This window comes from Dama dama, chromosome 18, assembly GCF_033118175.1.
Source record: "Dama dama isolate Ldn47 chromosome 18, ASM3311817v1, whole genome shotgun sequence".
In the NCBI taxonomy this organism is placed as follows: Eukaryota; Metazoa; Chordata; class Mammalia; order Artiodactyla; family Cervidae; genus Dama; species Dama dama.
In genome coordinates this window covers 24,401,744-24,416,599 of record NC_083698.1, presented here as the reverse complement: position 1 = coordinate 24,416,599, position 14,856 = coordinate 24,401,744, and positions in this window count along the sequence as shown.

Here is a 14,856-nt window from a genome sequence, read left to right as displayed (position 1 = left end):
TGAGTCAGAAAGAGGAAGAGAAATACCGTACTCTAACACATATATATGGAATCTAGAATAATGACACTGAAGAAGTTATTTACGGGTAACAGTGGAGAAAGAGACATAGAGAATAGATCTATGGACATGGCGAGAGGGGTAGAGAGGGTGAGATGGAACTTATGTTACCATATGTAAAACAGATAGCCAGCGGGAACTTGCTGTCTGGCTCAGGAAACTCAAACAGGGGCTCTGTATCAACCTAGAGGGGTGGGGTGGGGAGGGGATGGGAGGGAGGTTCAGAAGGGAGGGGATATATGTATGCCTATGGCTGATTCATGTTGAGGTTTGACAGAAAACAGCAAAATTCTATGGAGAAGGCAATGGCAACCCACTCCAGTATTCTTGCTTGGAGAATCCCGGGGACGGAGGAGCCTGGTGGGCTGCCATCTATGGTCTCGCACAAAGTCGGACATGACTGAAGTGACTTAGCAGCCACAGCATTAGCAAAATTCTGTAAAGCAATTATCCTTCAATGAAAAATAAATTAATTAAAAAAAAAACTACCTCAAAAAAAAGTGCTAACCAGTGGTGGATGCATGTAAGTATCTGGAGAGCTCACGTGCCTTCATGTTTGATAGAGAGAAGGTAAGAGGACTTCATTATTGGTAACCCTGGCTAACTTTCTTTTAAATTACCTTTTTAAACTTGACAATTTTAATGTGCATTTCAACGTCCTTTAGGTGCATATTCTTGGTCCAAATTTCATGATATTTTGAATAAACCTGTAACATTATGCATTACTGCAGATGTAACTGTGATTTAACAGCCATTAGATAAAATTTTTTGCCTTCAATGCTTGTCATTTTGAATATGGTTTTGATTGTGAGTACACCTCAGAGAATTTCAGTCCATTACAGAGATCACCCCCCACACACACTCCTATTATGAATTTCCCTTTCTGTAAGAGTCATAGAAAGTGTCAGATGGCGTGTTACTGCATGTCATACTTGGCTGCAGAGGGGATAGAAATTTAGCTCTTAATATTTAGCAGTGTTCATTGCTCAGTGTTGAACCTACCTTCCAGTTTAAAGAGATCCATTGTTTTGTGATGTAAATTCCCAAGTGGATAATTAGTTATTTTATCATTTGAGACACATGATCAATAATTTAAAAACAGAACCACGAAGAGGTAGAATGTCCTCTACTAAGCACAGCCCTGTTGTAATTTTTTTTTACTTTGGAAAATGTATCAAGTGTTCCCACTAATATTAGAGAACAGCAAATATCAGTTTAGGAGACACCCTTTGAACTATATGTCACCAATTTAAAAACTAACAATGCCTCAATTCTGGAAATGATAACCGAATGAAAGGTATCTTCAGGTCCTTGGAAGCACACCACCATGAGAGGGAGGGAAGGAAAATAGCTTCTTTGGGAAAACACAAGCACATCCACACACACATGGACATCTGCATAGTAATCATGACAATTCACTCATGTTCCTTCACACATGTGTGTATTTGTGCCTCTGAATGTTCTCATTGCTAAGTTTAGCTATGTATTTTCTATGGGCCTATTCATTTAGCTGTTTATCTAAGTCAATAATTTATGCAAAGCATTTCACTCTGTCTGTAACACCCAGACCAAACCTCTAGAGCACAGAACATTCACAATTAATGGGCTTCATGTACCTTTGTTTCTAAGCGTTGAGTTGTGTCTTGACTGAGGTTCATTTTTACTTGTCTCAAACCTGTAATTATAAATATTACAAGTGTAGTAAGTGTAACCAGGAAGAAGTTTGCTATGTCTATGAAAATTCAGTTTAAAGTTTTAATATGTTTTAAGAAGGGGAATCATTAAAAAATGCTTTTGATTAATTATGGGCAGAAAATTTGTTACAAGAGATCAGGGAATAAAATGTTAACATTTTATGGACATTCTGCACCCTGCTTTCTGTAGAAGTGTCTCTGAGTTCTTACTCCATTTTTTTTTAAAAAAATGGGGCTAGTAGTTAATTACAGATATGAGAAATATAAGAAAGATAGTGACAAGCTCTATCAGTTGATCTATTTCTAAGGAAAAGGGCTTGACTTTATATCAAAAGATCAATTAAAAGATGTATAATTTTTATGTTTTTAGTTAAAATAAAAATTTTAAGATGTGTGTACCTCATGTTTTCAGAAAAGTTCACATTTAATTGGATATTTTAACTAATCAATTACCTATTAGCCTGAATCTCATCACAGAAAAGTGCTTTTAATGTAATTAATTGATGCTGGTCCCATTCCACAAAGTATTTGAATCACCTTACAAAAACACAGATGTTTTTATAAAGTTATAGAAAACATATATATGTAAAACGTACAAAATATCATGTAAAAGTGTAATGTCAAAGCTGAGATTTTAAGGAGAAAAGGGAAAAAAGAGTTGCTTAGGCAAAATGCAGCTTTTTCTGATATTGAGAAAAATCTGATAAATAGCATATCAATCTGACATGGTTGTTTGAATTCTAAAATAGAGCTGAAATAAAATACAATTAAAAAACTCCAAAAGACTTTATGGCATGGCAGTATTTCAGTGTAAACTTCCAAGATAAGCTTATATGAATACCAGGTCCTTTCTGTGTATTCAAATTTACCAGAAACAGTTCATGACTTACATGGATTATCTCATTATTTGTCACTGCAATCGGAGTGTGGTTGGCATCATAGTACCATTTGAAAAATAAGAATCTGATGCCAGAGGCCAGGGTTGGAGGGTTAGCAAGCAGGAGCCCAAGTCCCAGGATGCCACAGCCCTGCCCAACATCAGGCTGACACTTACCTTCTCCAGTATTTTTATTCCATTCCACTGAACCTAGTCCTTGGACAGTTTTCCTGAATTGCTTTTGCTTAGATTTATAATCAAAACTGCTGGCCTATTAGAATCACCAGGGCAGTTTTAAAATATACTTTTGGGCTTTACACTCCAGCCAGAGATTCTGATTCAATTGTCTAGGGAGGGACTTGGCATCAGTATTTTTTTAAATCACCCTAGATTGAGACCTGTGGAGGTGATATAAGCATTTCTTTATTCTTAATGATAAATGATGCTTTGAAAAATAAGGTCCTGATCTGTATCTTCTGGGTTTACTGTCCCCTCAGGGTGTGCCGTAATCTTTTTTCTCCTCCTTTCCCTACCTCATTCCCATCCCAAACACCTCTGTGCCTTTTTATGACTGAGTAGTTGTATTCGATTGTATATATATGTACCACATCTTCTTTATCCAGTCCTCTGTCAATGGACATTTCTGTTACCTCCATGCCCTGGCTGTTGTAAATAGTGCTCCAGCGAACATTGGCGTGCACGTAATCTTTTTGAATTATGGTTTTCTCGGGGTACATGCCCAGGAGTGAGATTGCTGGGTCATATGGCAGCTCTATTTATGGTCTTTCAAAGAGCCTCCATACTGTTCTCCATTGTGGCTGCACCAATTTATATTCCCTGCAACAGGGTTCTCTTCTCTGCATACACTCTCCAGCATTTATTGTTTGTAGATTTTGTCACGATGATCATTATGACCAGTGTGAGGTGATACTTCATTGTAGTTTTAATCTGCATTTCTCTAATAATTAGTGATGTTGAGCATCTTTTTCTGTGCCTTTTGGCCATCTGTATGTCTTCTTTGGAGAAGTGTCTATTTAGATCTTCCACCCATTTTTTGATTGGGTTGTTGTTGTTTTCTTGGTATTGAGTTGCATGAGCTGTCTGTATATTTTGGAGATTAATCCTTTGTCAGTTGCTTTATTTGCAAATATTTTCTCCCATTGTGAGGGTTGTCCTTTCATCTTGTTTATGGTTTCCTTTGCTGTATAAAAGCTTTTAAATTTAATTAGGTCCCACTTATTTATTTTTATTTTTAATTAGTCTAGGAGGTGGGTCAAAAAAATCTTCCTGTGATTTATGTCAAAGACTGTTCTTCCTATATTGTCCTCTGAGAGGAAATATTAATGCATATATGTAGAATTAAAAAAAAAAAAACAACAACAGAAGGAACAAGTAAAGAGAATGAAAACAAAATCAATAGCAGTAATTTGGGTATTTATTACTTTGTTTTTCCTCTAGAATTAATTCTTTGATTATATTTACATTCATTGTAAATGCTGTGATAATATCAAAGAAAATTTATAAGAAAATAAAAAAGATCACCCAAATCTCATATCCTAATGCAGCTATTTTGATTCTAATCATACCTACATGTATATATGTATTTCCATTGTAAATGCTTAATAAATGTAGGCTATTATTATAATTCCAAAAAAAACTTAGTGGTTTTAAACACCACCATCTCACAATCCCCTCGGATTCCATGGGTCAGGGATCTATCTGGACATGGGTGACTTATCTCTGGTCCATGGTGTAGGTTCACACAACTGCAGGGGACTTGAATGGCAGTGGGTGGGAATCATGAAGAGTCATCTTCCCTCAGGTCTCTGGGGCCCGGGCTGGAATGACAAGAAGACTGGCCAGCTGGGACTGTTACTGGTGCCTTCCACATGCTCTCTTCATGAACTCTGGGTGACCCCACAGCTCTGGATTATACGGCAGCTTAAGGCTCTGAGAACAGAGGTTCTACCTGACATTCGGTGGCCTTTCCAGCTGTGGACGGTCACTCTGCCTCCCATCTGGTGAACTCTATTGACTGAAGCACACACAGACCTGTTCGGAGCCCAGAGGAGACCAACACCCCACAGGTGCTTTAGACTCAAGAATAAAGTCTCTTTATGTCTCCCTCAAAGCACATAGGGCATCCCAGATGGCTCAGTGGTAAAGAACCCACCTCCCAATGCAGGAGATGTGAGTTCAATCCCTTGGTTGGGAAGATCCCCTGGAGAAGGGAATGGCAACCCACTCCAGTATTCTTGCCTGGGAAATCCCATGTACTGAGGAGCCTGGCGGTCTACAGTCCATGGATCGCAGAGTCGGACATGACTGAAGTAACCTAGCATGCAAAATACATAATGTCTACCTTAATGGGAACGATATCTAAATATTTGTTGAGCTAGTACTGCTGTTATACTATAGTTTAGAATGATTTTTTACACCTACTGGAAAATAATAAAACTGAATTTTTTCAAGTGCACTTTACTTAGCAAGCAAACTGTCTAAGCGAGCTCTCCCATGTAGTCAAAGCAGAGTATCAATAAAAAGATAGCTACACTATGATCTCAAACCCTTTTTTTATACATGTGAAACATCAATTATAAATGGGATCTAGATAAAAAGAATGGTTCACATCAAGCTAATCTAGAAGACAGATTAAAAGCCAAGGTTCTATGATATTGTTACTTAGCAATATCTTTGATAAAACACAGAGCAAAATTCAGGATTTTTAGGAATCCTTTTTTTAGTTTTCCTTTCATTTCCATGAAACAAGTTACAATTACAGGGCATCTCAATAATCTTTTCAGGAAGCCTGGCTCCTGGTTTTAATACAACAATGAAAAGTCCCAGATTAGTATCAGTACATTGGATTAAAATTAGTCAGTCAATGAATTTTTTTCCAGACCTATTCCTTATTTACTGCAACTGGTTTAGGTAATCAGTTGGCTCCCTACCAATTTTTAACTAAGTTTAGTTTGAAGTTTGTTTTAACACTGCAATACAGTGACTAATACCCCTCCCTCACAAATCCTAATCCCTAGACCCCGTGAATATGTTACTTTACATGATAAGGGACTTTGCAGATGTGATTAAATGAAGGAATTTGGGGTGGAGCGATTAGCCTGGATTATCCTAGGGGGCCCAGTGTAATCATGAAAGTCTTTATTAGAAGCAGACAGGAGACTAGATGGGTAACAGTAAACAGAAGCAAGAGGTTGGCGTGATATGAAGAAGTCATGAGCCAAAGAATGCAGGTGACTTCTAGAAACTGACAAAGGCAAGAAAATCATTTCTCCTCCAGTTCCAGAAGTAACTAGTCCCGTTAACACCTTGGCTTTAGCCCAGTGAGCTGATTTCTGGCCTTCTGACCTCTGGAACGATAAGATAATAAATTTGTGTTGTTTTAAGCCATTAAGTTTATGGCAATTGGTTATAATAGCAACAGGAAACTAATAAAAACATTCAGGATAGACATCTGTACCTTCCATTAGTTTGGTCCAAATACTGGTGTTAATATTGATTCCTACACTATCTACTTCATCACTGTAAAAATGTTAATGCCAGCTTTTGTTGGTTTAGATTTCTTTGACTACTTGAGAAAATACTGTATATGGCCATCTTGGAGAAAACTTTAAAGTCAAAACCCAGGATTAAAAAAATCAGATAAAGCCTGGCCCTTTTACCAAAGGATGTTTTGCTTAATCAAAGGCAGATTTATTGCATGAGTCTTAAACATTGAGCCATACTAAAACTTTCTAAAGTGAGTCAGCTTAGAAAATTGCAACTTGCTTCCCAATTTTTGGAGCATATCTACTGCATAAAGAAGTCAAGCAAGGAAGGAAATGATAACAAAGATAAAAAGTAGAAAAATTTTAAAAATAAATGTAATTCCTTTTTGAGCACAGAGAACTCTACAATAGGCTTGGCATTATTAACCTTTATGCTTTCCTTATATTCCTGAGATATGCTAAGTTGTAAAAATTAAGATAAATGATGTGGTGATGCCTGGCTTAGCATCTGGCACATGGTGGGTGTGTAAGTAATATTAGTAGAGTGTGAACAGAGGTGGTGTGGTGGCTACAGGGCAACAGGCTATTTATTGGAAGGTGATGGACGTCGTCCCCAGCTTAGAGCAGAGAGAGAGACGTCGTCCCCAGCTTTTCCTTTTCAGTAGAGGAGAGGGGAAATAGGGCCCCTTTAATCTGGCCCTGTGCCAGGGCCTTAAGCTATTAATATTAGCAACCATAAATAATTTGTGTTGACACTGACACACTTCTCAGCCATCCCGTTTTCATAATGTTAGTGAATCCACAAGCATGAAGTGAGTTTTTAAGTACTTGACCTATGTGTTTGACTTTAGAGCTCTCTTAACAGTGAGCTAACAAATGGAGTAACAAGCGATGCCTTTAGTAGACCATTGTTGTTCAGCATTTGCCAAAAGGCGGATGTCTGATTAATTGCTCTTTCTCTCTTGCTGTCTCTTTTGTCAATAGAGTATTAGTAAAAACATTTGTCACCAATACTGCAGTGAGAAAGCTTTTCTCAGAATCCTGTGGTGTCTGTTGTAAGCTGACCTACTGTCGCTGAATGTAAGTGCAAGCGGTCCCAGAATTTAGCTGGTTAACTAGAGGGTTGAGAAGCTGTGCATAGTGGGTGAGGAATTTTATCTCGAAGTGATGTTTGTACATTTGCACTTTATGGAAGACTGAAGACATTTCACACCCTAGCTGGATACTTCCTGATCTGGGGACCTGTTGGTGCCTCCACACAGCTCAGGTCTCACCTTTTCTAAGCTTGTACTGATGATGTTGAAGACAAGTACCGATTCCTCCCCACTCCCCACCACAGCAGCAAAGACTCCATCTTGACCTGGATTCTGAGATTTTGCTTAGCTGAAGTTTGAACCGTTAAAAAATGGAATTTTGATAGTATAGTACTTCACTATTGGGACAGAAAGAAATGTGACCAATACTAAAAGGGTCTTTCTGACTTAAATTCAGTGTATGACCTCAAGATACAGGAAGAGCTCTAAGATTCCTTTTAGATCTAAACGTGTATAATTTTATGTTTTAAATGAGTTTTAAATGTTAGTCATCTTTTCTAACACAGTACTATTACTTTTTAAAGCAGAGGTTTCCAGCTTTGGGTGATTTTGCCTCCTATGGAACATTTGGAAATTTCTAGAGACACTTGTTGTCATGACTGGTAGAGTGGGGCTACTGACATCTAGTGGGTTGCAGCAGACTGTTAGTGTCCCCCCACCCAATTCATATGTTTGCATACCTTATTTATTCATTCACATAACTGATGTGATGGTATTGGAGATGGAGCCTTTGGGAAGTAATTAGGTCATGAACCCCTATGATGAAATGACTGTCCTTGTAAAAAGAGGAAGAGTGCTAACCCTTGATCTCTTTTTACCAAGTGAGGATCTGAAGAGATAACTCTCTATAAACCAGGAAGAAAGCCTTCACCAAGAACTTAATCATGCTGGCACTCTGGTTGTGATCTTCTAGCCCCCAGAACTATGAGAAATAAATGCACTGTGTTTCAGCCACCCCATCTGTTATATAGAATACAATGTGTGTGCGTGCATGTGTGTGTGTACGTGTGTGTGTGTATTTCAGTTGTGTCTGACTCTTTACAACCCCATGGACTGTAGCCCACTAGGCTCCTTTGTCCATGGAATTCTCCAGGCAAGAGTACTGGAATGGGTTGCCATTTCTTTCTCCAGGGGATCTTCCTGGCCCAGGTATTGAACCCAGGTCTCCTGCATTGCAGGCAAATGCTTTACCATCTGAGCTACTAGGGAAGCCCCAAGGTATAACATAGGGTATCATGTAATATAGGGTGTTCTATTCTAGCAGCCTGAGCTAAGACATGACCAGAGCCCAGAGATGCTGCTGAAGAATTCTGCAGGGCACAGGACAGCTCCCCACAACCAAGAAAATCAATCCCCAAATGGCAGTTGTGCTGAAGCCTAGAAACCCATGAACGAGAGCCTGCAGGAGAAGGTTAGGGAACGCAACTTGTTATGAGCAAAAGCTCACAGTTGTATTTCCTGGGAATAGTTTGCTAGTTGCATAGCTGCAAGTTTTGCAATGTTGATTATTACTTAAGAGGAAGCAAAGCATGCTCCAACTGAATGGGAGAGACAGACGTGAACTTTCTGAATTACGAGGTTCCTCTGCCAAGGACACTCAGAAGTACAATTTGGGTGCTTACACAAATAGAAGACATTTAAATGTATCCATCCTCTTAATTTTACTTTTTTTCTGAAAAAAGCACTCACAAGAAATTCCATTTACCTTAGGCACAGCAAAATAATTTTCTGATGGGAACTCCTTACCATTATCAGGAAAGAATGAATTCTCAGTGGGAAGTCTTGCATACCTTTCAGCTGAAGACTGAGATACATTCCCACAAGACCAGGGTGTTGTCTAATACACACTTGATATTCGAAACTGTAGGTGGCCTATGTGAGTGCCACCTGGGAACTTGTTAGCAGTGCAGAATCTCAGGCCCAGCCTTGTCACAAGATGTGGGTGGGAGGTGGAGGTAGATGGCTAAGCATGTTCAAGATCAGGATGCACTGCTAGATGATCTTCATTCTATGGTAATCAAGCCCTAATTTTTGAGCCTGTGAATGAAATGCATTTCACTCCTCTCAAAATATGTGGGCATTTATTTATGACCAGTTCTGGGCTTCCCTGTTGGTTTCGATGGTAAAGAATCTGCCTGCAATACAGGAGACTTGGGTTTGATCCCTGGGTCAGGAAGATCCCCTGAAGAAGGAAACAGCAATCTACTCCGGTATTCTTGCCTGGGAAATCCATTGGACAGAAGAGCCTGGTGGGCTACAGTCTATGTGGTCACAAAGAGTTGGACACAGCTGAGACTAACATTTTCACTTTCTGTTGTATTGGGCAAATCAGTTCACCTTTTGGGCTTCAGTAGTCTCATTTTTTTGAAAAGAGGGAGTGACGATGAAAGGATCTCTAAGTTCCGTTCCACTTCTAACATTGTAGGAATTAATATAACTTTTCATCCAAAATAAATATCATTTATAACTGCTTGAGTTATCCTGGTGAATGTAAACTTGAAGAGAAGGTCTCTGGCCAGTACATACCATCAATGCACATAGAAAGAGACCCATGTCAATTCATAGCCACTGAATTTTTATGTAAAATATTCTACCTCCCACCTATTAAAGTCAGGGTGTGCCTTCTCTTGACCGGCACTTGGATTTGCTCTCTGTAGGAGCATTCCTTGCCTCCCTGGTTACCTGTATCCTGTGTAAATGAACCATGACCAAACACCCACCTTGGTGGGCTAGGACAGTAAACAATCTGCCTGCAGTGTGGGAGACCCAGGCTTGATACCTGGGTCAGGAAGATCCCTTGAAGAAGGGAATGGCTACCCACTGTAGTATTCTTGCCTGGAGAATTCCATAGACAGCGGAGTCTGGCGGGCTACAGTCCATGGGGTGGCAAAGAGTTGGAAACAACTGAGCGACTAACACTTTTACTTCAAGTAGCAGCCTTGTCTGTACAAGCAGGCTCCCTGTGCAATTCCTACTTGTTTCTGGTCACCCCACTTAAATCCCAAAGCAGAAGTCACCCAGCTGCTTTCTTCCAGCCTGTTGCACTTGAAAACAGGAAGCCTGGGTTTAGGAAGATCTTGCAAGACAACTCACAAAGAAGAAAAGTGTTTGCAATCAGACTTCTTTCAAGAGCTGCTCCTGGAGTGTGATTTCGGAGATGCTGGTTCGGCTTTTTGGTTTTGCACAATCCAAGAGACCACAAGATCACAGACACCAGCCCAACCACGGACACCACCCCACCTCTGAAGCATAGGCAGGGCGCTCAGAGTCCTTTTTCATCTGGAAAAGATTGAATAATTAAGCGGAAAAGTGAGATTTCTTCTTACTATAAATCAGAGCATAGAAAAATATAATGGTTTTTTATTGTCTAGGTAGCCAGTGCAAACTGCTCCATGATCTAGAGTTGGAAATAATGTCACATTTCTTCATTTCCCAAATCAAATTAGAACTGGGCCTAGCTACCAGCCATTAAATGAGCAAAACATCCAAATTAATGTCCTCACCCAAGGGCATTTAAGAACTCAGAGAGCCTTTGCAGGCGGTGAGGTGGGAGGCTTGGAGGGGTGGGCATCTGGACTATGGCTCCTGTAGACCTAATGATGGTCCTCACGCTGGGCTTTGCTCATACACACTCCACCTAGCCTTGCAGTCACATCCATGTGCAGCTTTCTGCCAGGGCCTGTTGGGTCTCCTCAGATGGGATAACCCACTTCCACTGTCCACGTCAGACCTTAGAGAAGTCGAGCTCTTCTACACCCCAAGCAGGAGAAAATGTCTTTCCTTCATTCCTTGACATGTCCCAATCTGCCTTCTATCATAATAGGTAGGAATTATAAAATGATTATTAATGTTTTGGTGCACCTTTGAACACTGTAGTAGGATTTACATTGCTACAATCTTTTCAGAGGGCAGTTTGGCTGTTATCTTTCAATATTTTAAATGTATATATACTTTATGTTGGATACTCCAATATGAAGAATTTAATAAATATCTCAAAGTATACAAAGATATACATATAAAGATGATTATTCCTTCCTTGTTTGTAAAATAGAAAAAAATGGTAAACAACCTAAGCTTCCATTAATAGGGGATAGTTGGATGATTTGTGGAATGTGTGTACAGTAAATCACTACCCAAACTCCTAGTAAGGAAAAACTGAATTACAGGCACAATCATTCCATAGAAAATACGTTAAGTGAAAAAGTTTCATACACCCACACACAAATGAAACAGTGAAATGATTGCATATTGAGTATGATAGTATATACATCAATGCAGCAGGCTATTAAATTTTTACAATTTAAAAATGGTAAATTCTGGAAAATGGTTTGAAAAAAATGAAACTTTGACTTTTTGTTTTATGCATTTCTTTACTCTAAACACTTTGCAACAGCAGGAACTACATTTGCAAGTATAGGTTTATATTTAGCTCTTTACATTGAAAATATGTTACACCTATAACCTGAAACAAATAATAAAGATGAACATTTTTTCATTATATAGTATTACCAATCCCACCACTGTTCTGTAATGAGCGTACTATCAGCCCTTACTCATTATGCATAATTTTTGTGTCAAAGGCCTCTCTTCTTGGTCTCTGTGTGAATAATTGTCTCCTTTCTAAGTTAACCAATCTGCTTGGTGATCTTTTACAACTAGGCTCCACAGAGCAAAGAACTATTTAATTATTCCAAGGGGCTATTGAAAAAGAGAAAGATACAGGAATTAGGTGTGCTCAGTCGTGTCCGATTCTTTGCGACCCTGTGGACTGTAGCCCACCAGGCTTCTCTGTCCATGGGATTCTCCAGGCAAGAATACTTTCATCTTGGGGGAAAAAAAACAATTCTTTGGTTCCTTCCTCCATTTTTTAATTGAGAGTTTGTGTTTTTTTTTAACTATTGGGTTTCTTTATATGAAATTTTATGAGTCTCATAAAAACTTTTCACTGTTGGGTTACTATCCATGAGTTCCATGTATAGCTTGGATATTAACTTTTCACTGGATGTGGGGTTTGACCTTTAGTTTCTTGATTGTTTCCTTTGGTAAGCAGAAGCTTTGTAGTTTGCTGCAGTCCCACCTGCTGATTTTTACATTTGTTGCCTTTGCTTTTGGTGTCAAATTAAAAAAAAATCGTTACTAAGGCCAAAGTCAAAGACCTTAACCACTTCCATTTTCTTTTAGGATTTTAAGAATTTCAGATATTACTTTCAAGTCTTTAATTCTTGTGTATGGTGTAAGATGGAGGTCCAGTTTCATTCATTTCATTTAGTTGTCCAGTTTTCTCAATACCTCTTATTTAAGAGACTATCTTTTCCCACTGAGTATTTTTGGATCCCTTGAAAAATATTAGTTGAGCATCTATGAAAGGGTTTATTTCATGGCTCTCTATCCTGTACCATTCATCAACAGGGCTGTTGATCAACAAGTATTTATACCAATACCACACTGTTCTAGTTACAATAGCTTTGTAATGTAGTTTGAAATCAGGGATTGTGATATCTTAAATATATATTTTAATCTTAACATCTTAAATATATTTAATCTCAGGATGACTTTGACTATCTGGTGTCTTTTGTGGTTCCATACATATTTTAAGGTTTCTTTTTTTTCTATTTCTGTGAAAAATGACATTTTAATGTTATAGATATTGTGTTGAATCCAGAGATTGCTTTGGGTAGTATGGCCTTCTTAACAAAATTCTTCTAATTCGTGAGCAGAAAATATCTTTCTGTTGTGTCTTCTTCATTTTTTTTCATCAATATCTTATAGTTTTCAGTGTATAGAGCATTCACCATCTTGGTTAAATTTATTCCTAAGTAGTGTATTATTTTTTTATGCTATTGTAAATGGGACTGTTAATTTCTCTGATAATTCATTGTTAGTATGTAAAAACATAACTGATTTTTGTATATTGTGTTTGTATCCTGCAAATTTACTGAATTTGTTTATTAGTTCTAACCATTATTTAGTGGACACTTTTGAATTTTCTTTTTCTAAAAAAAATGATTGCTTAATGGTTGCTTTACAATGTTGTGTTAGTTTCTGCTGTACAGCAGAGTGAATCTGCTAAATATATACATACACACACACGTATATAGACATATACACACACATACACACACATACATATACACAAACATATACTCACACATATACACACACATATATGCACATGTATACATGCACACACATACATATATACACACATATACACACATATATACACATACACACATATATGCACACATATACATGCACACACATACATACACACACACACATACACACTGATATATATACACATATATATACACACACACACACACATAGACACATAGACACATATACAGACAGATGTATATTTATACACACACACATACATACACACATATACACACACACATATATACACACACACATATACACACTCATGTATATACACATACATATATACACACACACACATATACACACAGACACATACACACACATATACACACAGACATATATACACACACACATACATATATACACACATATATACATACACACATACATATATACACACATATACACATGTGAACGCATATACACACATATATACATGCACACACATACATATATACCCACATATATACCCACACATATATACATACACACACATATGCACACATATACACACATAAATATATACACACATATACACACACATATATGCACACATGTACGCACACATATACACACTTATACACACACATACGCACACACATATACACACACGTATATACATACGCACATATGCACACATATACACACATACATATATACACACGTATATACACACACATATATGCACTCATATACACACACATATACACACAAACACATATATACACACACATATATACACACTAAAATACACACACATATATGCACACACATACATGCACACACATGCATATATACACACACATACATGCACACACATGCATATATACACACATATACACACATATGCACACATATACACACACATATATATACACACAGACACATACACACAGACACACATATATATATGTATACACACACACATATATACACACACATATATACACACATACATATATGCACACATATATGCACACATATGCACACACAAACACGCACACACATACACACACATATATACACACACATGCACACATATACGCACATACATATATACACACACATCTGCACACATATATACACACACATATATACACACTCGTATACACACACACATACACACTCATATATACACACATACATACACACACACACATATACACACAGACATATATATATACACACATACACACATACATATATACACACACACACATATACGCATATATACATACACACACACATATACATATATACACACACACACACACAAACACATATATATCTTCTCTTTTTTGGATTTTCTTCCCATTTAGGTCACCACAGAGTACTGAGTAGAATTTTCTGTACTATACAGTAGGTTCTCATTAGTTATCTATTTTATACATAGTATCAATAGTGCATATATTTCAATCCTAATCCTCCGGTTCACCCACCTTTCCCCTTGGTATCCATAC